The sequence below is a fragment of the Oncorhynchus masou genome, chromosome 31 (assembly GCF_036934945.1).
Source record: "Oncorhynchus masou masou isolate Uvic2021 chromosome 31, UVic_Omas_1.1, whole genome shotgun sequence".
Taxonomy (NCBI): Eukaryota; Metazoa; Chordata; class Actinopteri; order Salmoniformes; family Salmonidae; genus Oncorhynchus; species Oncorhynchus masou.
The window spans coordinates 55,630,351-55,656,861 of record NC_088242.1 but is presented as its reverse complement, the minus strand read 5'-3'; the positions used below and the strand labels follow the sequence as shown (position 1 = coordinate 55,656,861).

Below are 26,511 nucleotides of genomic sequence, written 5' to 3'. Positions count from 1 at the left end.
GGCACTCTCCCTGTTACCTATTTCCAGGTGACCCTCAATAAAAAATACATTTTCTGAACATGTATTGAGAAAATAATATCGTTCCCTGTAGATACCAACTCGACACTGCTGTGCGGTGTTCATAGAATCAGGGAAGACTCATGTCTGTACTGACCTTGCCTTTGGTAGCTCTGTGTTGAGATGGTGTTCACCCTGCAGCTACTCCAGCATGATCAAAGACAACCGATATGAGAATCTGATAGGCTCTGTAAACAAATCCAACTGTAGAGCATCCTCCAGCTTTTATTCATCCATTCCTAACCAATAACCAATAAGCCAATAAGCCTGTGAATGAGGAGATATTGTAGCCAACACCCAATTTATCTTCATAGGCCATTTAAGACATTCGGCTGAGAGTACAGTATGTTCTGTCCCAAAAGAGATAAGAATGATAGTGTCCAAGGTTCTGTCAGAGGACATTTGTCACTCCCCTTATCACTAAACTTCATCGAATGCTCAACAAGATTCAGGGCTGAATCTCCAACGAGGAGAAAATTTACCTGCTCTAGCTATTAATTGGCACATTTACTTCTGCATACTTCATTAAATACTTTCGTTATCGCCCGTTTCCCCTCTCAGTTAAGAAGTTCTTATTTGACACCCAGGCCTCCAATATACTGTAGCTGTGAGGCTCAATTTCTCATCTTAAATGGTTTAAGGAGTCAGGATGAAAGTGCTGTGTGCGTAATAATTCACTCCTTTTGTATTTCCATAGCTCTAAGCATGTGAATGAGGAGATATTGTAGCCAATACCCAATTTATCTTCGTAGGCCATTTAAGACATTCAGCTGAGAGTACAGTATGTTCTGTCCCAAAAGAGATAAGAATGATAGTGTCCTGTTCTGAGCTCTATTCAATCGGTTCCTTTTATTAAACCCATAAGTATCTGCCCAAATTAGAGCACCACTCGTTCAAAAGTTTTTGATAACTTTCTATCAATAGAAAACACAAAAATCAGCATGTTTGTAGATTCACGAATACAACAATACATTCTAGGGTTTATAAATGTTAAAGCTTAACTGCATACTGTAACTCTCTGTGTACAGGTGTTTTTGGATTCCCCTCTGGCAAGAATTTGGTCTTTTATTTGTAGATTTGAACACGATTTCTCATAAACCCCGTTCTCATAGGTAGTTTTGCTGAGGCCCAATGCAGCCGTTTTTATCTCAATATCAAATCATTTCTGGGTAACAATTAAGTACCCTACTGTGATTGTTGTGATTTAAAAAAAAATGCTTCTTTGCAAAGAGCAAATTCTCAAACAAGAATTTAGCTAGGACTGTCTGGAAGGGGTCTGAGAGAGGGGAACCCTGAAAACTATCTGTTATTGGCAGAGAGGTTTGGAACTCTCTTTCTTATTGGTCTATTAACTAATTTACAGTCTGGTGACGTCACCAGCAGGCCAAAACCAAAACCCACCAAAACAGGTGGAAATTTCAGGTGGTCTTTTCAAACAGCTCTTACACTAAAGGGCATTATCATAATTTCACAATATTATTTCAACCTTGTAGTGTGGAAATGTATATAAAACACAAGAAAATCCGGTTTTTGACAGCACTGGGCCTTTAATATAAAGGAGAAAAGATTAATTTGTATGATAAGATCAAGCACCCATATATGAAGTAAAGTCAACATAGCAGCCTACTGGGGTGGGGGCAACAGAGGAGACGGAAAGAAAATGCCATGCACAAAACTAAATTGACTCTCGCTAGGACCTGGAGGAGTGCTGGTGGGTGTTCCAGAAGTGACAGAAAGGAGAACGAGCACGGAAGTCAAATATCTGGTAGGTGAAATGAATGTAGGCTGCAGTTGAGTGAGAACGAAGGATTTTAAGGGGAATCGAAAGTATCAAAGAGAAGGAAATGGGTTACATTTTCCCCTGTTTTAGTAGTAGGAGATTGGCGTGGTTTGCTTTCAATGCACATTGAGAGCTAGTGCACGCGTGAATCTTGGCTGGCTAGCTAGCTAGCTAACGTGACATCCGTGCAGTGATGAGGTCGCGAGGTTGGTTTATTTCAAACATGTGGCACAAATATATGAAATAACTATTTATATTTCTTTGTAATAAACTGTCATGCTTTTGTCCCGAAGCTGTCATCGGTATTCAAAAGTATGTTACACACATGTTGTGTAAGGTGCTGCAGACCAAGACACGGCACATTGTTTACCATCGGAGAGTTTAACGTTACCCACCTACACAAATGAAAGTCAATTATGCATTTTATTATATTTTCACAATCAAATGCAAATAGCACGTGATGGCAATGCTGTTGTGGTCACTACTCAATGAATGCCATTCCAAGTTTCCCATGACAACAACATTGAATAGTTTACTTATTTTTTTCCTGATAAGGTCAACGTGATCAATTTCATTATATAAAAAAAACCCAAGGTACTCTAAATACTAAAATGCCCTTATTGCAGTAGTGTAGCATAAAAAACGCACCAGTGGTGAGTGAACATCTAGCCGATTAAACTCAACTCCACGATTTATGATGGACTAGTGTGGGCGGACTGGAGTTCCGAATCAAATTCCATTTTATTGGTCGGATACACATATTCAGTAGATAAATTGCCAGTGTAGCGAAATGGTTGTGTGCCTAGCTTCAGCCGTGCAAAAATATGAAACAATACACACATCTAAAAAGTAAAAAATATAGAAATATTAGGATAGGCAATGTCCGGAGTGTGTGTATCTACAGAATTGATAGACAATCTGAAGAGTAGTATACAGTGCCTTCGGAAAGTATTCAGACACCTCGACTTTTTCTACATTTTGTTGTTACAGCCTTATTCTAAAATTGATTATTTTTTTTTAAACTCAACCATCTACACAATATCCCATAATGATAAAGCAAAACATTTTTTTTTAAATTTTTGGCAAATTTATATATAAAAAAAACAAACTTATTTACATATGTATTCAGACCCTTTGCTATGAGACTCGAAATTCAACTCCGGTGCATCCTGTTTCCATTGATCATCATTGAGATGTTTCTACAACTTGATTGGAGTCCACATGTGGTAAATTCAATTGATTGGACATGATTTGGAAAGGCACACACTTGTCTATGAGGTGCCATAGTTGACAGTGCATGTCAGAGCAAAAACCAAGCCATGAGGTTGAAGGAATTGTCCGTAGAGCTCTGAGACAGGATTGTGTCGAGGCACAGATCTGGGGAATGGTACCAAAAAAATTCTGCAGCATTGAAGGTCTCCAAGAACACAGTGGCCTCCATCATTCTTAAATGGAAGAAGTTTGAAACCACAAGACTCTTCCTAGAGCTGGCCGCCCGGCCAAACTGAGCAATCGGGGGAGAAGGGCCAGAACTCGATGGTCACTTTGACAGAGCTCTGGAGTTCCTCTGTGGAGATGGGAGAACCTTCCAGAAGGACAACCATCTCTGCTGCACTCCACCAATCAGGCCTTTATAGTTGACCGGCCAGATGGAAGCCACTCCTCAGTAAAAGGCACATGACAGTCCACTTGGAGTTTGCCAAAAGGCACCTAAATACTCTCGGACCATGAGAAACAAGATGGTCTGATGAAACCAAGATTAAACTATTTGACCTGAATACCAAGCATCACATCTGGAGGAAACCTGGCACCGTCCCTATGGCGAAGCATGGTGGTGGCAGCATCATCCTGTGGGAGAGACTGGGAGACTAGTCAGGATCGAGGTAAAGATAAACAGAGCAAAGTATAGAGAGATCCTTGATGAAAACTTGCTCCAGAGTGCTCAGGACCTCAGACTTGGGTGAAGGTTCACCTTCCAACAGGACAACGACGCTAAGCACACAGGCAAGACAACACAGGAGTGTCTTCGGGACAAGTCTCTGAATGTCCTCGAGTGGCCCAGCCAGAGCCCAGACCTGAACCTGAACTCTCAAAATACAGGTGTGCCAAGCTTGTAGAGTCAAACCCAAGAAGACTTGAGGTTGTAATCGCTGCCAAAGTTTTCTTCAATGAGGTACTGAGTAAAGAGTCTGAATACTTATGTACATTTAATTTTAAAATGTTTAATACGTTTGGTATTGTGTGTAGATTGAGGGACAAAACATGTATATAATACATTTTAGAATAAGGCTGTAAGGTAACAATATGAAAAAGTGAAGGGGTCTGAATACTTTCCGAAGGCACAATGTACAGCAATAGTTAAATAGGATAGGCCTTGACTAGAATACAGTATATATATATATATATTAAGTGGGTAAAACAGTATGTGACATTATTAAAGTGACCAGTGTTCCATGACTATGTACATAGGGCAGCAGCCTCTATGGTGCATGTTAGAGTTAATTGGGTGGTAGTCGGCTAGTGACAGTGACTAAAGTTCGAGGCAGGGTACTGGGCGGAGGCAGGCGAGTGGTGACTATTTAACAGTCTGATCCCTGCTTTGATGCACCTGTACTCACCTCGCTTTTTGGATTGTAGCGGGCTGAACCGGTCTTGGCTTGGGTGGCTGAGGTCCTTGATAATCAACTAGGCCTTCCAACATCATAATTACACACAACATTGTTCTGTGTAATTGGTGGCTATTCTTTGGGTGCTACAATCAGTCGTTTTGATAAAAACATAATTTTATGTGACATCGGAGATCCAGTCTGCCCACACTAGTTGCCGCTCAACTCCATTGTAAATCGTTGAGTTTTTAGTCGGCTAGTAAACATCATGCAATGATAAAGTGGGCTAATTCACAAGAAAGTATTTATGTGCCTGGCCCCTGCAGCAAACAATCAGATTGTTTTCTCTGGCATTATTTCCCTGCTGCATCAATAATGACTGAGAGTACATTTGTGACCGACCGTCTCAATTCGGTCTTACATTGGATACAAGTAGTAACTCAGAGCTAGAAAATGGTATATCATACACTACAGTTGAGGAACAATTGGAAAGTAATTCTGATTTTGAAAGTTGATAAACTTGTAACCCCACTTTTGAGAAAATGGCCTTGAATGTTTTGGTACACCTACTGGAGAGCTCTTCGTTGTCTACACCTATTCAGCATCGTTTACACCTTCTTAAGCCTTAGCCCCACCCATCACTTTAAGGATTCACATGTGAGGCCATGTGGTAAACACACGCTATACATCAAATAAAATCTATGTTTATTTGTCACATGCACAGGATACAGAAGGTACTTTAAGTGGTTACTTGCATAGTAGCAATATCATAAACAGAAAGTGTCCAGATAAATATTTGATCATTACTAGATGTCGCTTACCCGATACACTTGTCTAAATTCATGGGTCATGTGAAAGACATGCTATAACACCCCCCTACCACGTCTAGCTAAGTGGATGGGTCACTATTGTCTAGACGTGTACACGTTCATGAAATACAATAGATGTCCGTAATCATCCCCAGACACACATGGCTAATTTGATGGGTCATGTAATAATCTGGCCAAAGTGGTCTTTTGTTTAGACATGTAGCTAGCTAGCTAAACAATAAACCGGCATAATCCCAACTCATACTACTACCAATACAACATGATCATAGCTGTAGAAGGAATCTACTAGTAGCTAATAAACTAAAGCTAATAAACTAGGTTCAATGTTAGCTAGCTAACATTAGGCTATAATTGGCAATGCATATGGTTTCTGATTCAAATAATATTACGACACACATCATACACATAATGTTAGCTAGCGAGGCAGCAAGCTAACATCTGCTAGCTATCTAACAGTAAGCTTTAATATGCAATAAAAATGACTTTCTCACAAAACTTGAAACTTCTATCTGAAAGTGTAGCTAGACTCTTACCCGTATACAGTGGGTCAAAAAATTATTTAGTCAGCCCCCAATTGTGCAAGTTCTCCAACTTAAAAAGACGAGAGAGGCCTGTAATTTTCATCATAGGAACACTTCAACTATGACAAAATGAGAAAATAAAATCCAAAAAATCACATTGTAGGATTTTTTATGAATTTGTTTGCAAATTATGGTGGAAAATAAATATTTGGTCACCTACAAACAAGCAAGATTTCTGGCTCTCACAGACCTGTAACTTCTTTAAGAGGCTCCTCTGTCCTCCACTCGTTACCTGTATTAATGGCACCTGTTTGAACTTGTTATCAGTATAAAAGACACCTGTCCACAACCTCAAACAGTCACACTCCAAACTCCACTATGGCCAAGACCAAAGAGCTGTCAAAGGATACCAGAAACAAAATTGTAGACCTGCACCAGGCTGGGAAGACTGAATCTGCAATAGGTAAGCAGCTTGGTTTGAGTAAATCAACTGTGGGAGCAATTATTAGGAAATGGAAGACATACAAGAACACTGATAATCTCCCTCGATCTGGGGCTCTACGCAAGATCTCACCCCGTGGGGTCAAAATGATCACAAGAACGGTGAGCAGAAATCCCAGAACCACATGTGGGGACCTAGTGAATGACCTGCAGAGAGCTGGGACCAAAGTAACAAAGCCTACCATCAGTAACACACTACGCCGCCAGGGACTCAAATCCTGCAGTGCCAGACGTGTCCCCCTGCTTAAGCCAGTACATGTCCAGGCCCTTCTGAAGTTTGCTAGAGAGCATTTGGATGATCCAGAAGAAGATTGGGAGAATTTCATATGGTCAGATGAAACCAAAATATAACTTTTTGGTAAAAACTCAACTTGTCGTGTTTGGAGGACAAAGAATGCTGAGTTCCATCCAGAGAACACCATACCTACTGTGAAGCATGGGGATGGAAACATCATGCTTTGGGGCTGTTTTTCTGCAAAGGGACCAGGACGACTGATCCGTGTAAAGGAAAGAATGAATGGGGCCATGTATCGTGAGATTTTGAGTGAAAACCTCCTTCCATCAGCAAGGGCATTGAAGATGAAACGTGGCTGGGTCTTTCAGCATGACAATGATCCCAAACACACTGCCCGGGCAACAAAGGAGTGGCTTCGTAAGAAGCATTTCAAGGTCCTGGAGTGGCCTAGCCAGTCTCCAGATCTCAACCCCATAGAAAATCTTTGGAGGGAGTTATGAAAGTCCGTGTTGCCCAGCAACAGCCCCAAAACATCACTGCTCTGGAGGAGATCTGCATGGAGGAATGGGCAAAAATACTAGCAACAGTGTGTGAAAACCTTGTGAAGAGTTACAGAAAACATTTGACCACTGTCATTGCCAACAAAGGGTATATAACAAAGTATTGAGATAAACTTTTGTTATTGACCAAATACTTATTTTCCACCATAATTTGCAAATAAATTCATTAAAATCCTACAATGTGATTTTTCTGGATTTTTTTTCTTCTCATTTTGTCATAGTTGAAGTGTACCTATGATGACAATTACAGGCCTCTCATCTTTTTAAGTGGGAGAACTTGCACAATTGGTGGCTGACTAAATACTTTTTTGCCCCACTGTACATGTTGGAACACTTCATGGCAGACTGGAACAATTTGTTTGTAGTTACATCTTGTTTGGCCAGCCCTGTGTCAAGTCACTCTGCTTCACACTGACCTTGGTGTGTGCAGAAAGTAGCACATCAGTTTTTCCAACTGATCTATCTATCTAAAGCGTCTATTAAATTTAGGGCATTAATATTGAGAAAAGTTGCATAACATTTGTAGTTCTCGATGGCTAACATTATATCTTTCAGAAACAGCGTGATAGAAAGGACTGTCAACACATACTGAGCTGCTCACGTTCTAGACCGACGCATGCTACATGGCAGACCAATCCAAACTCCTCTCCCAGCATGTCCAGCCCATCCATTATCTCATCCAATCATGGCTAGTAGGAAGGTTCCTGTCTTTTTCTGTGGCTAAACCAACTAGGCTCGTAATTTAACAATTTTCTTCGTATTTATGAATGGAATACAAGGTTGTTATTAAAGCACATGAAAGTTCACATGTTGCAGAAGGCAATTCTGGCAAAAAAACAACACATTTTTATTAAAAAAATGTTTACGTTCCTGTGAAGTAGTGACGTGCGACATACACCTAGTTTCCTAAAACGAGTCACATTTTGATTTATTCTACACTTCTCAGTGGTATTTACAGTATTATGTCTCAAAAATAAGTAGGCTATACCCTTCATAGTGATTAGCCTACATTTGGCACTGACCTCAAACTCCCCATTGAATGCCCAAGGTATCAGAAGCTGGGATTTGTTGTAATGCTCATTCCAGGTGCAGTCAGACAGTGAGTCTGATGTTCTACTTGAGAGACAAATCCCATTTGTGGGCCTGGGCAGCACCCATGAGCTCAATTAATCACCTTAGTTTTGGCTGAGCGACCATGGTCCTGCCCTACATCACACCAGGCTGCTCGGTGTCTGGAGGAGATGAATAAACAGTGATTAGGGTAAAGGGATTATTCGGTGTACAACTTATTTTATTACAACCGTTTGAAGACTTCTGAAGACTATACCACCACCCAGCCTAACTACTCAAACTAGATTGTAATACAGTATATGAATCACAAATGAAAAAAGATTGATTAAATATATGGCGTCAGCAAAGCAGACATTCCCCCCCCCCTTCTTTGGGGAACGATACATACATCTGCCATGCACCATTTCACACAGCTAGCTGTGTGGACTGGCCACATGGACCCTGCCTGCTGAGCAGAGCGATAGTGGTAGTCACAGACGGAGGCAGTGAGGTGCTACTTCTCCATCTGCGGGGGACTCTTGTCTTTAATTAAGCACTCATCAGGAAAAGTCTATCTACTGCTCGCTGGCTGGCTCTCAGTGGTGTGCTGTCTCTCTCTCTCTCTGGGGTCTCAGGAGGGAAAAAAAGGGTCTCTCATATTGATAATGGGATTCTCTAATTGGTGCTTTAGTCCTGTAGTTGGTGAAAAGATGGAGAGAGAAATAGTTGGTGTTTTTGAGCACACTGGACAAAGTTTACTTATTTGTTTGTTGCTTGTTATGAGGCTGTTTCTTTCGGTGTGGTCCATGCAGGGTCTGAACCCACTGAACCTTTCAGGACTGGTGAGATGGGCTAACTGACTGGCGTGATGGTCTGGCTGACAACAGGCCTGGTTGTGGTGAGATTTTCATGGCAAGCTCTCCAGACCAATGTTTCGCTTCCCTTAGGCTATATGGGCGGCAGGTAGCTTACTGGTTAAGAGCATTGGGCCAGTAGCTTAGCGGTTGAGTGTTGGGCCAGTAACTGAAAGGTGTCTGGTTCGAATCCCTGTGCTGGCAAGGTGGAATAATCTGCCATTCTGCCCTTGAGCAAGGCAGTTAACCCGTCGTCATCGGGGAGCAGTTGTTGTTGGGGGTTAAGGCAGGCGCCCCCCCCCCCCCGCACCTCTCTGATTCAGAGGTTGGGTTAAATGCGGAAGACACATTTCGATTGAATGCATTCAGTTGTGCAACATACTAGGTATTCCCTTTCCCCTTACTAGCTAGGCGCCTAGCTCTGTTTGTTGCCCTCACTCCCCCAAATGACAATGGTGATTATTTATTTTTATTTTTCAGAAGTTTAGTATTTTTGTAAGCCATTACATTTGGAACTTTGGGATCCCATAATACCCATGATTACAGTGCTCTAGTAATGGGGCAGTGGTCTGCTTGCTACATCTATGTATCTTAATCTGTGTATTCACGAGTGTTCTCTTGATGAAACTGCTTGAGCCTTAGCTAAAACAAACCAGAGACGAGCAGTGATTGTAGCCCTACGTGTGTTAGAGGTAATCTGTTTATGCTGTGCTCCAAAAGTTTACTTCTCCCAGTGCAACATACTGTAGGCATGGCTTCGTGAGAGAGCAGCTGGTACTTGGCTCGATTGTTTTGCTTCTAAGGTAGGCTACTGACTTCATCTCTCGCATCAGTGTTTGTTTACTGATATTTCTGTAGCCTAAATGTCATCCAAAGAAATGATCAATCATTGAGGTTATTTGACCTTACAGCATTCATTACCTACATTTAATTGATTCTGAAGTTTGATCCATTGCTCAGTATTATGCATGGTCTTGACATGGTAAAGCCTTGGTTGGTACCCTGCCCTTTTCTCCAGTTCATTCTGTTGCCACAGCCGAGCTATGGCTTTTTTTCCAGCTCTAATCAAGCCTCTTCTCCGGGTCATGGGTTTTGTGGGGATTGGAGTGCTCTCCCGGTAAAGCTGGGGAGAAATGCTGCGACGGCAGAACTGCAGAGAGTTTGGGGGAAAGCTAGTGACGTCTGGCTGTAATCAGTATCCCTCGGTGCCTTAGTGTATCATCCCTGGTGGATTTATTGGTCTGAAATGCCTTTCCTGTGTGAACATTACTCATTGGCTGATATGATACACGGAGCCCTGGAAATCCAATTGTAGCAAAATAGAAATCATCATGATGTAGGGTAGAGACAATGGCGAAAACACAGCAACAACGGATCTACTTTCTCATGCATCTGAATATGGGGCCTTTGTGAAAAGCGTTTGCTGTGTGTGTGCCCAATGATTTTTATGGTTAAATTCGTTCCAAACCGTAAAATGATGTGACCAACGGAATATACTGTGCATGGAACAGAAATGTTACAAAAAGAGCTTTTAATGCGATAATAGCGAGCCTATCATCTCATATTATTGAACATGCAACTACTGTAGCCTGGTTGCCATCTCTGTTCAGCTGTTACATTCCACTCATTTAAAATGACAGGAGTGGCAAGAATGTTAGCTGTCGTCTGGGGACCAGTCTTTTTAACTATGTAATGAAGCAGCAGGGGTTTGAACCAAAATTATTTTCCAATCGTTTCATTCTGAACAGAGCCATTTTTGTTGTTGTTCCGTTCCACTGTTCCAACCAGCAAATTACAGTTAGGAACCGGTTCGAATGGTTTATATCGTTCCTTTCTAAACCTCTGAAATTGGCACTTAAAAAAAAATAATTTAGCTCTACACTAAAGTACTTCACCAATGGATAGAGCAGCTTGCTATGGAGTGGGCAAGTGTAGTGTAGGATGCAACAAAAACTTTGCGGGTGAAGAGAGAATGCTGGGCATGAAGAGTTGGGCATCTTGTTGTTATAACATGCATTATCTGAACAAAGCCCACAGAATTACACCTACGAAAGAGCGGCTTCTAATAAGGGACTTCAGTGATGACTATTCAACGGCTCAGACACGAGACGTTATGTGGCAGGGATTCCAGACAATCACGGATTACAAAGGGAAAACCAGCCATGTCGTGGACACCGACGTCTTGCTCCCGGACAAGCTAAACAAACACCTGCTTTGATGATAACACAGTGCCACCAACACGGGCCGCTCCCGAGGCCTGTGAGCTCTTGTTCTCCGTGGCTGACGTGAGTAAGACATTTAAGGCTGCCGGCCCAGACAGCACATTTTTTTTTGTCCATTCAAAATAACATCAAATTGATCAGAAATACATTGTAGACATGGTTAATGTTGTAAATTACTATTGTAGCTGGAAACTAGAGGTAGACCGATTAATCGGAATGGTCGAGTAATTAGGGCCGATTTCACGTTTTTTTTTACATCTTTATTTAATCTTTATTTAACTAGGCAAGTCAGTTAAGATCACATTCTTATTTTCAATGATGGCCTAGGAACAGTGGGTTAACTGCCTCGTTCAGGGGCAGAACGACAGATTTTTACCTTGTCAGCTCATGGGATTGAATCTTGCAACCTTGCAACCATTGCACTCCACGAGGAGACTGCCTGTTACGCAAATGCAGTAAGCCAAGGTAAGTTGCTAGCTAGCATTAAACTTATCTCATAAAAAACAATCAATCAATCATAATCACTAGTTAACTACACATGGTTGATGATATAACTAGTTTATCTAGCGTGTCCTGCGTTGCATATAATCGATGGCTGTTGTCGTTGTGTTCCTGGTTTGAGCCCAGGTAGGAGCGAGGAGAGGGACGGAAGCTATACTGTTACACTGGCAATACTATACAACACTTTGTTTTTGCATTATTTAAACCAAATTGAACATGTTTCATTATTCATTTGAGGCTAAATTGATTTTATTGATGTATTATATTAAATTAAGTTAAAATAAATGCTCATTCAGTATTGTTGTAATTGTCATTATTACAAATGTAAAAAAAAAAAGTTAAATTGTTTTGGTTCTCCAATAATCCGTATCGGCGTTGAAAAATCCTAATCGGTCAACCTCTGCTGGAAACGGCTGATTTATTTATGGACCATTATCAGCAACCATCACTCCTGTGTTCCAATGGCATACTGTGTTAGCTTTTCCAAGTTGATCATTTTCAAAGGCTAATTGATCATCAGAAAACCCTTTTGCAATTATGTTAGCACAGCTGAAAACTGTGGTGCTGATTTAAAGAAACAATACAACTGGCCTTCTTTAGACTAGCTGAGTATCTGGAGCATCAGCAGTTGTGCATTCGATTACAGGCTCAACATAGGCAGAAACAAATAACTTTCTTCTGAAACTCGTCAGTCTATTCTTGTTCTGAGAAAGGAAGGCTGCTCCATGTGAGAAATTGCCAAGAAACTGAAGATCTTGTACAACGCTGTGTATTACTCCCTTCACAGAACAGTGCAAACTGTCTCTAACCAGAATAGAAAGAGGAGTGGGAGGCCCGGTGCACAACTGAGCAAGAGGACAACTACATTAGTGTCTAGTTTGAGAAACAGCAGTCACCTGGTATTCTGTCTATAATGGAGTGGCCAGCACAGTCACCGGATCTCAACCCTACTGAGCTGTTGTGGGAGCAGCTTGACCGTATGGTACATAAGAAGTGCCCATCAAGCCAATCCAACTTGTGGGAAGTGCTTCAGGAAGCGTGGGGTGAAATCTCTTCAGATTACCTTAACAAATTGACAACTAGAACGTCAAAAGGTCTGCAAGGCTGCAAGGCAATTGCTGCAAATGGAGGATTCTTTGACAAAAGTAAAGTTTGAAGGACCATTATTTCAATTAAAAATCATTATTATTTATAACCTTGTTAACGTCTTGACTATATTTCCTATTCATCTTGCAACTCATTTCATGTATTTTTTCATGGATAACAAGTACATTTCTAAGTGACCACAAAACCTTTGAACGGTAGTGTACATGGAACACTTTTCACTTTAATAATGTTTACATACTGTTTTATAGGGCTGACCTCATTTACTCAACCGGTCGATTGTTTGGTCAATTGGCTGTTTGACCAAGATTTTCTTTAGTCGAGCAGTGGCAAAAATATCTATAAAAAAATATATGGCACACGAGACACCTGATTGATGCCTGTGTGATTGGACTATTCCATTGCGGAGGCTGCGGAGATGGCACACCAGTATCACCAGTAGTACATTTGAAAGTTAATTACCATCATTTGTAATCTACAATGTTTGTTTGTTTACTGTAATTTCTGTTAATGCATTCAATATTATATTAATTATATTAATATGGGGCCGCTGGTGAGCAGCAACATGTGAAGACACGTTTTCTCCGTGCTCCTGTCTAGGGAGAACAATGAACTATTAATACTTGGCCAACACCTTTCCTACCGTGTTCATTTTGTAACATTTAATTAGGAATCAAACCCAACTCACTTTTTTTCTGACATTTGTGGTGGAAATGACAAGATTATGTTATAATGCTATTATTGCATCAAACGGTTAGTTTATGCAACAGAATAAAGGGGTGGTAGAAGGCTCACCTGTGTGTGTTCTACTGAGGATGGGCCTCTGGGAGATAACACTGACAGGAGATTTACCATGTCTTTTGGGTGATAAAACCTAAAGAGGCCGCATTCCAGAGCATGAGTTAATGTTTCTCTTCTATATGGTACCAGGGAGAGAACTGTTTTTACAGCAGATACGGTCTGCTGCGAATTATAAGTATCTTTCATACAAATCTTAATCTTGTGACCCATTCTATACATCTGTTGTTTGTCATGTAGGTTGAAAGGGGTGTATCTTGGCTATAAAATACCTTTTGTACTTTTCATCTTTCATCATCTGAGGGTGATTCGTCGACCAGCCATCATTATCGTAGAGCACTCAATCGATTCACTTTATATGTGTGCGTTGTATCGACCTGCTCCCTTATTAATAAGTGATTCAATATTTAGTTTAACTCTGACTTGTGTGATAAATGTGTCTCTCCTCATTTGATAGTAAAGAAATTAACCACCACATATTTTTGTCCTTTTCATTGTGAAATGTCAAAACAACAGCCACAAGTCACAAATGAGCAGGCCTCTACTAAAGCCTCGGGCTCACCGAACAATGACATGGACTCTGATCCCCCCCGACCTAGCCAAGGTAATGGCGGCTATCATTAAGTCTGAACAGACGTGCTGGCTAAACTTGGCGAAACAGGACACCCGTCTGGAAAGTGGCGCAAATACTTAATCCAACAAAGTGGTGACACTGGAAAAGCAAGTCACCCGGCTATCGTCAGTCATGTAGAAGAGGTCAGCCTTCAACAAGGTGAGGGGGCTCCTACATCACTGTCTGGACACCAAGTTCGGTGTTTTCTACCCAGCAGTGCTGAAGATCACTACTCCCTCCGGCGAGCAGAAGACATTCGTGGACCCAACAAGGGCCAAAGACAACATCGTCGCGCACCTACAGCCACAGGAGGATAGGCGATATAAGACTAACTAGCCATTTTAGGCCCATACTCTATCCCTGACCCTACACTAGCCATGCTAATGCGATTAAGGACCAACGAGTGAACTCCTTTCTTGATTAGAAACGTGCCTCCACCCTGCTGCCAAAAAAAGGACAATTATTCTTCCAGTAACTTAACGTTATGAACAATGATGTGAGAATATGTCATCATATACATACCAAGGACAATATGGTTTGAATCGTATTTTATTTATAGTACATGGCACAATTAGCTTTACCAACTAGCTGCGGCTGGGCAGCCCCGGTGCTAGGTGGCACAGTACAAATTAGCCTAGCCACGTATACTTCCTTTTTTTATATATGCATATTGCATAAGATGCATGAGAGAACTGAGGTGGTTCCTTCCAGAATTCTTTCCCTACATTTAAACTTGATTATGTTGGCCCTGGATAGATCTCTACTGAGGTTCAGTTTAACGCGGGAGTATTTTGCTCTAGTCTAGGAGAGGTAGATGCAGCCTTCCAACAGGGGGAAGGCCAGCATTGGGGTCCAAGATTTTCTTCTGGGTATATTTAGTTTTTAGCTGTGTTTTTTTTGGTTTTCTTTATAATTTTACACTGGCCATGTGATTTTACTAACATTCTTTTCTAAGTTGAGGGCTCCCAAGTGGTGCAGCGGTCTAAGGCACTGCATCTCAATGCTAGAGCCGTCACTCCAGACACCCTGGTTCGTATCCAGGCTGTATCACAACCGGCTGTGATTGAGAGTCCCATAGGGCGGCGCAAAATTGTCCCAGCGTCGTCCGGGTTTGGCCGTTGTAGGCCATCATTGTAAATATTTTTTTTTCTTAACTGACTTGCCTAGTTAAATATAGAAAAGCTTTAAAAAACAAAACAATGAATGCCTGATTCACATACTCCAGGCTCCACTTGCTTTATCAGCTAGAACTTAAAAGGAATTAACCATGTGGTCAAGCATCCTAAACGATATCTTAACCGCCATCGATAAGAAACATTACTGTGCAGCCGTGTTCATTGATCTGGCCAAGGCTTTCGACTCTGTCAATCACCACATCCTCATCGGCAGACTCGACAGCCTTGGTTTCTCAAATGGTTGCCTCACCTGGTTCACCAACTACTTCTCTGATAGAATTCAGTGTGTCAAATCGGAGGGTCTGCTGTCCGGACCTCTGGCAGTCTCTATGGGGGTGCCACAGGGTTCAATCCTCGGGCCGACTCTCTTCTCTGTATACATCAATGAGGTCGCTCTTGCTGCTGGTGAGTCCCTGATCCACCTCTACGCAGACGACACCAGTCTGTATACTTCTGGCCCTTCTTTGGACACTGTGTTAACAACCCTGCAGGCAAGCTTCAATGCCATACAACTCTCCTTCCGTGGCCTCCAATTGCTCTTAAATACAAGTAAAACTAAATGCATGCTGTTCAACCGATCGCTACCCGCACCTACCCGCCTGTCCAACATCACTACTCTGGACTGCTCTGATTTAGAATATGTGGACAACTACAAATACTTAGGTGTCTGGTTAGACTGTAAACTCTCCTTCCAGACCCATATCAAATATCTCCAATCCAAAGTTAAATCTAGAATTGGCTTCCTATTTCGCAACAAAGCATCCTTCACTCATGCTGCCAAACATACCCTTGTAAAACTGACCATCCTACCAATCCTCGACTTTGGCGATGTCATTTACAAAATAGCCTCCAATACCCTACTCAACAAATTGGATGCAGTCTATCACAGTGCAATCCGTTTTGTCACCAAAGCCCCATATACTACCCACCATTGCGACCTGTACGCTCTCGTTGGCTGGCCCTCGCATCATACTCGTCGCCAAACCCACTGGCTCCATGTCATCTACAAGACCCTGCTAGGTAAAGTCCCCCCTTATCTCAGCTCGCTGGTCACCATAGCATTTCCCACCTGTAGCACACGCTCCAGCAGGTATATCTCTCTAGTCACCCCCAAAACCAATTCTTTCTTTGGCCGCCTCTCCTTCCAGTTCTCCGCTGCCAATGACTGGAACGAACTACAAAAAGCACTGAAACTGGAAACACTTATCTCCCTCACTAGCTTTAAGCACCAACTGTCAGAGCAGCTCACAGATTACTGCACCTGTACATAGCCCACCTATATTTTAGCCCAAACAACTACCTCTTTCTCTACTGTATTTAATTAATTAATTAATTTTGCTCCTTTGCACCCCATTATTTTTATTTCTACTTTGCACATTCTTCCATTGCAAATCTACCATTCCAGTGTTTTACTTGCTATATTGTATTTACTTTGCCACCATGGCCTTTTTTGCCTTTTACCTCCCTTATCTCACCTCATTTGCTCACATCGTATATAGACTTGTTTATACTGTATTATTGACTGTATGTTTGTTTTGCTCCATGTGTAACTATGTGTCGTTGTATGTGTCGAACTGCTTTGCTTTATCTTGGCCAGGTCGCAATTGTAAATGAGAACTTGTTCTCAACTTGCCTACCTGGTTAAATAAATGTGAAATAAATAAATAAATAGCCGAGTTTATGCTCATCTTAAGTCTTTAAGTCCGGACATTGTTTTTCTCCAAGAAACCCATCTCCGGTAGCGACCATGATAAACTAAAGAGAGGAGATGGGTCGACCAAATATTTCACCACGACTGTGGTGCTGAGGCCAGAGGGGCAGCCAGAAGCCAGGAGCCAGAAGCCAGAAGCAATCCCACTGCTAAACAGTACTCCTTTTATCTCCAGTCCACCACTCGTACTCTAGGATTGACTTTTTCCTGCCGGACAATAGAATTCTAATAGCCAATATCACAGCATCATTATCTCAGACCATAGCCCTGTCCTGCTATATACCCGCTTTCCGGGCGGTACTGCATCACAACACGTGACGACTTGACCCACTACTACTATCCTGGAATTCCTTTAAAAAATACACATCTTTATACATATCAACCGCACCCCTTACATGTCTCACTCTACTGCGTGGGAGTCGTTAAAAGCATATCTCAGGGGCCAAATTATTTCATACACAGCCTATGACGATAAACAGTGCACAAAACGCTTATGGGAGCCATCTCAATTCATTCTAGATGTGGACAACAGGTATGCCTCTTCTCTGACTCCTGAACTCTACAAAGAGAGACTGCTCCACCAATCGGAATTTGACAATCTTACCACTAAACAAATGGAGCAGCTTCTGTTTAAGTTGAGTCAGACATTTTATGGACAGAGAGAGAAGGCTGGCAAGTTGTTATCTCACAAGCTTCGACAATCCGCTGCTAGAGGCACCATACCTGAAGTCTGTGTTGCTTCTGATTTTAACTTCTACCAATCCCAAAGAAATCAACAATCAATTTAAGCAATTCTACTCTGCTCTTTGCTCTTCCTGACACATCTCAGATGCATGCATTTCTAGACAATCTGGACATCCCCTGTCTCAATTAAAATGAACAAACTAATACGGATGCCTGAATAAGTGATGATGAAGCTACTCTGGCAATCCAGTTCATGCAGAGCGATAAAGCCCCTGGGCCTGATGGCTTCCCTATTGAATTTGATAAACATTCTCTTCTAAACTATTCCCTATCCTCAGCTCAATGTACAATGAAATGTTTTCAAGTCAGGAACGGCCCCAGACACTTACCCAGGCGACTATTTTGATTTTGCTTAAAAAGGACAAGAATCCCCTAGACTGTGGCTCATACAGCCCTATAAGCCTTTGTGCTGCGATTTTATAAAATTCTCACTAATCAAATCAAATTTATTTATATAGCCCTTCGTACATCAGCTGATATCTCAAAGTGCTGTACAGAAACCCAGCCTAAAACCCCAAACAGCAAGCAATGCAGGTGTAGAAGCACGGTGGCTAGGAAAAACTCCCTAGAAAAGCCAAAACCTAGGAAGAAACCTAGAGAGGAACCAGGCTATGTGGGGTGGCCAGTCCTCTTCTGGCTGTGCCGGGTAGAGATTATAACAGAACATGGCCAAGATGTTCAAATGTTCATAAATGACCAGCATGGTCGAATAATAATAAGGCAGAACAGTTGAAACTGGAGCAGCAGCACGGCCAGGTGGACTGGGGACAGCAAGGAGTCATCATGTCAAGTAGTCCTGGGGCATGGTCCTAGGGCCGCGGTTCAGTTGAAACTGGAGCAGCAGCACGGCCAGGTGGACTGGGGACAGCAAGGAGTCATCATGTCAGGTAGTCCTGGGGCATGGTCCTAGGGCTCAGGTCCTCCGAGAGAGAGAAGGAGAGAATTAGAGAACGCACACTTAGATTCACACAGGACACCGAATTGGACAGGAGAAGTACTCCAGATATAACAAACTGACCCCAGCCCCCGACACATAAACTACTGCAGCATAAATACTGAAGGCTGAGACAGGAGGGGTCAGGAGACACTGTGGCCCCACCCGAGGACACCCCCGGACAGGGCCAAACAGGAAGGATATAACCCCACCCACTATGCCAAAGCACAGCCCCCACACCACTGGAGGGATATCTTCAACCACCAACTTACCATCCTGAGACAAAGCTGAGTATAGCCCGCAAAGATCTCCGCCACGGCACAACCCAAGGGGGGGGGGCCAACCCAGACAGGATGACCACATCAGTGAATCAACCCACTCAGGTGACGCACCCCCTCAGGGACGGCATGAGAGAGCCCCAGCAAGCCAGTGACTCAGCCCCTGTAATAGGGTTAGAGGCAGAGAATCCCAGTGGAAAGAGGGGAACCGGCCAGGCAGAGACAGCAAGGGTGGTTCGTTGCTCCAGAGCCTTTCCGTTCACCTTCCCACTCCTGGGCCAGACTACACTCAATCATATGACCCACTGAAGAGATGAGTCTTCAGTAAGGACTTAAAGGTTGAGACCGAGTTTGCGTCTCTGACATGGGTAGGCAGACCGTTCCATAAAAATGGAGCTCTATAGGAGAAAGCCCTGCCTCCAGCTGTTTGCTTAGAAATTCTAGGGACAATTAGGAGGCCTGCGTCTTGTGACCGTAGCGTACGTGTAGGTATGTACGGCAGGACCAAATCAGAGAGATAGGTAGGAGCAAGCCCATGCAATGCTTTGTAGGTTAGCAGTAAAACCTTGAAATCAGCCCTTGCTTTGACAGGAAGCCAGTGTAGGGAGGCTAGCACTGGAGTAATATGATCAAATTTTTTGGTTCTAGTCAGGATTCTAGCAGCCGTATTTAGCACTAACTGAAGTTTATTTAGTGCTTTATCCGGGTAGCCGGAAAGTAGAGCATTGCAGTAGTCTAACCTAGAAGTGACAAAAGCATGGATTAATTTTTCTGCATCATTTTTGGACAGAAAGTTTCTGATTTTTGCAATGTTACGTAGATGGAAAAAGCTGTCCTTGAAATGGTCTTGATATGTTCTTCAAAAGAGAGATCAGGGTCCAGAGTAACGCCGAGGTCCTTCACAGTTTTATTTGAGATGACTGTACAACCATTAAGATTAATTGTCAGATTCAACAGAAGATCTCTTTGTTTCTTGGGACCTAGAACAAGCATCTCTGTTTTATCCGAGTTTAAAAGTAGAAAGTTTGCTGCCATCCACTTCCTTATGTCTGAAACACATGCTTCTAGCGAGGGCAATTTTGGGGCTTCACCATGTTTCATTGAAATGTACAGCTGTGTATCATCCGCATAGCAGTGAAAGTTAACATTATGTTTTCGAATAACATCCCCAAGAGGTAAAATATATAGTGAAAACAACAGCGGTCCTAAAACGGAACCTTGAGGAACACCGAAATTTACAGTTGATTTGTCAGAGGACAAACCATCCACAGAGACAAACTGATATCTTTCCGACAGATAAGATCTAAACCAGGCCACTAATGTCCTCTCATGCCGTTTAGAGACAGTGATGCCTCATAATTAACTCTAACCAAACCAGATTTATCTCTGGTAGGCAATTTTTCTATAATATGCGGCGGCTATTTAATGTTCTTTATTCTGCCCACTCAACTCCACAGCCAGAGGTCGTAATCTCTCTTAATGCTGAGAAGGCTTTCTACTGGGTTGATGGGAATATCTATTTACAATACTAGTGAGATTTGGGTTTGACCCGTCATTCCTTTCCTGGATTAAGAATTTGTACTCGTCCCCAGTGGCTTCTGTTTGCAACTACAGTGTTACCTCCAGCTACTTCCCTCTCCACAGGGGGGCCAGGCAGGGTTGCTGTTTATCCCCTTTCCTATTTGATATGTCCATTGAGTCTCTTCCCATTTCATTAGCAGGTCGCATTAATTCTGTTGATGACTGTACTACCTAGGTTGTTGTACTTAATCCCACTTTTTTGCCAAAGTCGATGTTCAAACAACTGGACAGCTACATTTCCAACTTCATTTGGAATAAGTCAAATCCACGAATGAGAAGGGTATATTTAGAGAGACCTAAGCCCGCAGGCTGACTGGGCCTTCCCAATTTTTTACACTATTACTGGCAAACAAATATATCTAAATGTGTTTATTGGGTTTCTACATTTGAAAACTAGGATGGTCCAACTTGGGCCACCATGGAGTTAGTCAAGCCTTCCAACTTCTCCTGTCTTGCTCTTGTGCTCTCCATTGCCCATGAACCTAGGCACCCATGTTCTGAATCCCATTGTCAAGAACTTCCTTAAAATCTGGTTCTGAATCCGAAAACAATTTAGCCTTAAACAAGCAAGGCTGCTTCTTTTTATTACATTTTCTAAATAAATGCTGGCCTTCTAGGCAGAGTTCCTCTGTCCAGTGTCTGTGTTATTTTGCCCATCTTAATATTTTTGTTTTATTGGCCAGTCTGAGATACAGCTTTTTCTTTGAAACACTGCCTAGAAGGCCAGCATCCCGGAGTCGCCTCTTCACTGTTGAAGCTGAGACTGGTGTTTTGCGGGTACTATTTAATGAAGCTGCCAGTTGAGGACTTGTGAGGTGTCTGTTTCTCAAACTAGACACACTTGCTCAGTTGTGCACCGGGGCCTCCCACTCCTCTTTCTATTCTGGTTAGAGACAGTTTGCACTGTTCTGTGAAGGGAGTAGTCCACAGTGTTGTACTAGATCTTCAGTTTCTTGGCAATTTCTCGCATGGAATAGCCTTCATTTCTCAGAACAAGAATAGATTGACAAGTTTCAGAAGAAAGTTCTTTGTTTCTGGACATTTTGAGCATGTAATTGAACCCACAAATGCTGATGCTCCAGATACCCAACTAGTCTAAAGATGGAGAGTTTTATTGCTTCTTTTATCAGACCAACAGTTTTCAGCTGTGCTAACATAATTGCAAAAGTGTTTTCTAATGATCAATTAGCCTTTTTAAAATGATAAACTTGGATTAGCTAACACACTATGCCATTGGAACACAGAAGTGATGGTTGCTGATAATGTATGCCTATGTAGATATTCCATTAAAATAATCTGCCGTTTCCAGCTACAATAGTCATTTACAACATTAACAATGTCTACACTGTATTTCTGAACGAATTCATGTTATTTTAACGGACAAAATACTTACACTACTTTTGAACGGTAGTGTAAGTATTCAGGCCCTTTACTCAGTACTTTGTTGAAGCACCTTTGGCGCCGATTACAGCCTTGCGTCTTCTTGGGTATGACGCTACAAGCTTGGCACATCTGTATTTAGGGAGTTTCTCCCTTCTCTGGTCACAGATGCATAAAAAAAGGTTGGGGTACAGTATGGATCAGAAAACCAGTCAGTATCTGGTGTGACCACCATTTTCTTCATCTCCTTTGCATAGAGTTGATCAGGCTGTTGATTATGGCCTGTGGAATGTTGTGCCACTCCTCTTCAATGGCTGTTTGAAGTTGCTGGATATTGTCGGGAAATGAAACACGCTGTCGTACATGTTGATCCAGACCATACCAAACATGCTCAATGGGTGACATGTATGGTGAGTATGCAGGCCATGGAGGAACTGGGACATTTTCAGCTTCCAGGAATTGTGTATAGATCCTTGCGACATGGGGTCGTGCATTATCATGCCGAAACATTAAGTTATGGCGGTGGATGAATGGCACGACAATGGGCCTCAGGATCTCGTCACGGTATCTCTGTGCATTCAAATTGCCATCGATGAAATGCAATTGTGTTCGTCGTCCGCAGCTTATGCCTGCCCATACCATAACCTCTGTTCACAACGCTAACATCAGCAAACCGCTCGCCCCACAAACTGTTGCCACAAAGTTGGAAGCACAGAATCGTCTAGAATGTTACTGTATGCTGTAGCGTTAAGATTTCCCTTCACTGAAACTAAGAGGCCCATGAAGGCCATTATACTGCCAATGTTTGTCTATGGAGATTGCATGACTGTGTGATCGATTTTATACACCTGTCAGCAATCATAGTTCCATAGTTGTCCCCCCTGTGAGATTGAATGTCGCCGGCCCTGGGTTTCATGTGGCAGAGGTGAGCATCTCCATTAGAAACTTAGAAATAGGGGAAATCTAAATATGCAACAACTAGAATGGGTTGTTAACAGGACTAGGATAATGCTTTTGGGACAACGAAAGAAAGTTGATATAAAAACCAGTAGAACAGGAGAGACCATTCTGAAGAACTTAATCGGTTTCTAGCTTAGCTGTTGTTAGCTGCTGCGTGCTGCTCCACTCGGTCTCTCTCTCAGCTCCACTGCTGCAGCCTGCATCTGTGAGTTGCCTAGCAATGAGTCTCCACTCTGGCTTTTCATAGCACACTCTGACTAGAGACAGAGCCGTCATTAGTTGATGTTATGCAGGCTACTTTCTAACTTTATAAACTCACTGTACATGACTGTTTTGGGCAAAATAATAATTCCGGTTTTATGACTGACGAGAATTGTTTAATTCTGACACCAATTTACTTCCATGAAAGTATGTTTGCATACTATGGACTGATAAGCATGACCTTTTACATTTATTTTTGGCGGCTAACTGACTAACATTTAACTATTAACATCCCTAAGCTGAACAGAACAGTATGCCAGTGTAAGGGGGGACAGTAGCAGGTGGTCAGAACTATGGTTTGTGACTACTACGATTTCCCATTGTAGACAATTCAATTGCAGTAATTCCGTTACAGATTTTTACCGATTTGGTAACAGAATTACGAGTTTTAATCACTTAATAATTTGTAAATATATTTGAGATCAGTTAAAGAAACTACAACTAACTACCTTGACATGTTACTTCTGTGAACTTTCATTATCCTCCCTCCTCATGAGGGATAGAAATGAGAAAATATCTATGTGGGTTTTTGGTAAAGGAATTACCAGGTGCAAGGGAATGTTTCTTTAAAATGTACAGAATGCAAATAATTTCTCCAAAACTGAACATAAGTGTTGATATTAGTTGGCATTATTGTGTTTTGATGTATTTCTATTGTAATCCCTTTTTTTGTGTGTATTTTACCCCCATTTTCTCCCCAATTTCGATCTTGTCTCATCACTGCAACTCCCCAATGGCCTTGGGAGGCGAAGGTCGAGTCATGCTCTGAAACATGACCCGCCTAACTGCGCTTCTTAACACCTGCCCGCTTAACCTGCAAGCCAGCCGCAGCAATGCGTTGGAGGAAAGAATGTTCAACTGACGACTGAGGTCAGCTTGCAGGCACCCGGTCCGCCACAAGGAGTCGCTAGAGCGCGAAGAACCATGTAAAGCCCTCCCAGCCAAACCCTCCCCTAACCAGGACGACGCTGGGCCAATTGTGCACCGCCCTATGCGGCTCTCGATCACGGCCAGTTGTGATACAGCTCGGGATCGAACCATGGTCTTTAGTGACGCCTTAGAACGCTGTGCCACTCCAGAGGCCCTAATACCTTTGAATACTTTTTCTGGTAGATGTTGTCTAAGACCCATTTTCCATCTATTTGACCAGAAATCAAAGACTTAGCTTATTCCAAATTTTTGGGATGGAAAATGGTTGAAAAATGTATATATGCCTTCATTTAAAAAAAAAATAGACTCTTAGCTTTCATTTGACGCTCAATTTGACATTCGCTTCACATGTTGGTGCTCATGGGTCCTTTTACATGGAAATGCCCCCATTTGAACTTTCCATCATGTTGTGTATTTTTCAAAGAGTATGCGACAGCAATAGAAACTCTGTTTTCATAAGGCTTAGGCCTATGCTAGTTCCAATCTTAGTTCCAATGTATTTTTGGAAATGTTCAGACATGGGCTTCATAAAAGGATTACTTGGGTAGATACACTGTCATGACTTTGTAATAACTACAGTCCATTGTCTTTTTCAGCAACAAAATCTGTATATGATAACCTGTCTAGTGTATTGCCACAGCTCGTTACAGAGCTTGCTCCTGCACATTTGGGTATTGACATGAATACAAATGCTCAAAGAGGGATGTAGTGCGTGAACACGTTTGTCACCGTGTCGACAGTATTAATGCATTTGCCTCAAGACTTGATGAAGGCTTTTTCCCTCAGTGGAGCTCACTTTTTAATGTGCTTGAGTGCAGTTGTCAAATCACAGTAAACAATGCCACGCTAAGGCACCCTGTGCACGATTGATAGGCCGACAGATAATACTGTAAAGGAAGATGTTTCGGGCCAGTGGCAGAAAATGCAAAACCTATGGTAGAAAAGAACCAGGAGAGGTGAGGTTTAGGGTGGTTGGTCATGGCTCAGTGTGGGGAGGAAAAGTTAATTCCTCATGCATTTGCCTGTGTGCACTCACACGCACACGCACACACACGCGCACACACACACACACACACACACACGTTCACACGCACACACACACACGTTCACATGCACGCACACACACACACACACACACACACACACACACACACACACACACACACACACACACACACACACACACACACACCTTGACATACCATCAGCCAACTCCGGTACCTCGGGCTATACCTCAAGCTCTATAACCTCTGTCTCACCTTTCTTATTCTGACTCTTTCTTTGATACTGCATTCACACTCTCCTCACTCTGTAGTCTTGTCATGGCTGAATGGAGAAAACGCATGGGGAAATTTACATTGAGAAACTAGACTTTTGGTTCCCAGATACCGGGTAATGTGGTAATAGTATCCTAATGGGTTTACAGATCTATACTGTTTTACTGTATTGTCTAGTAGTGATGAGTGGAAAACATCTATGCAGTTACATATCACATTATTATAATTATATTTTTTTGCTACTGAAGCTAGTGTTAGGTAGAGATAGTCGGCTGTACCTGTGCCAAAACTGTTCTCCATCTTATTTTTAAATAGTGAGCCAACATACTTATCTCCCTGACTGATCAAAACTCAATTACTCATGCTCTCTCTCTCTGCAGCAGACATAAAGTGAGCAATATACAGTTGAAGTCGGAAGTTTACATACACTTAGGTTGGAGTCTTTAAAACTTCTTTTTCAACCACTCCACAAATTTCTTGTTAACAAACTTTAGTTTTGGCAGTCGGTTAGGACATCTACTTTTTGAATGACACAAGTCATTTTTCCAATAATTGTTTACAGCCAGATTATGTCATTTATAAATGACTGAATCACAATTCCAGTGGGTCAGTAGTTTACATACACTAAGTTGACTGTGCCTTTAAACAGCTTGGGAAATTCCAGAAAAGGATGTCATGGCTTTAGAAGCTTCTGATAGGCTAATTGACATCATTTGAGTCAATTGGCGGTGTACCTGTGGATGTATTTCAAGGCCTACCTTCAAACTCAGTGCCTCTTTGATTGACATCATGGGAAAATTAAAAGAAATAAGCCAAATGCCTGAAGATACCATGTTCATCTGTACAAACAGTAGTACGCATGTATAAACACCTTTGACCACGCAGCCGTCATATCCCTCAGGAATGAGACACGTTCTTTGGTGCAAAAATCCCAGGACAACAGCAAAGGACGTTGTGAAGATGCTGTAGGAAACCGGTACAAAAGTATCAACATCCACAGTAAAACGAGTCCAATATCAACATAAAAGGTCGCTCAGCAAGGAAGACG

At 42.2% G+C, this 26,511-nt stretch overlaps 1 protein-coding gene across 1 annotated transcript in view; it reads left to right on the top strand.

Moving 5' to 3' along the window:
- The first annotated feature begins 1,759 nt into the window (after nt 1-1,759).
- LOC135524145 (mitochondrial inner membrane protease subunit 2-like) overlaps nt 1,760-26,511 on the top strand; it is a 142,882-nt gene continuing 118,130 nt past the window's right edge. The window contains exon 1 of the mRNA XM_064951365.1: nt 1,760-1,822. The gene's annotated coding sequence lies outside the window, so the exon portion shown is untranslated. The remainder of the gene's footprint in view (nt 1,823-26,511) is intronic.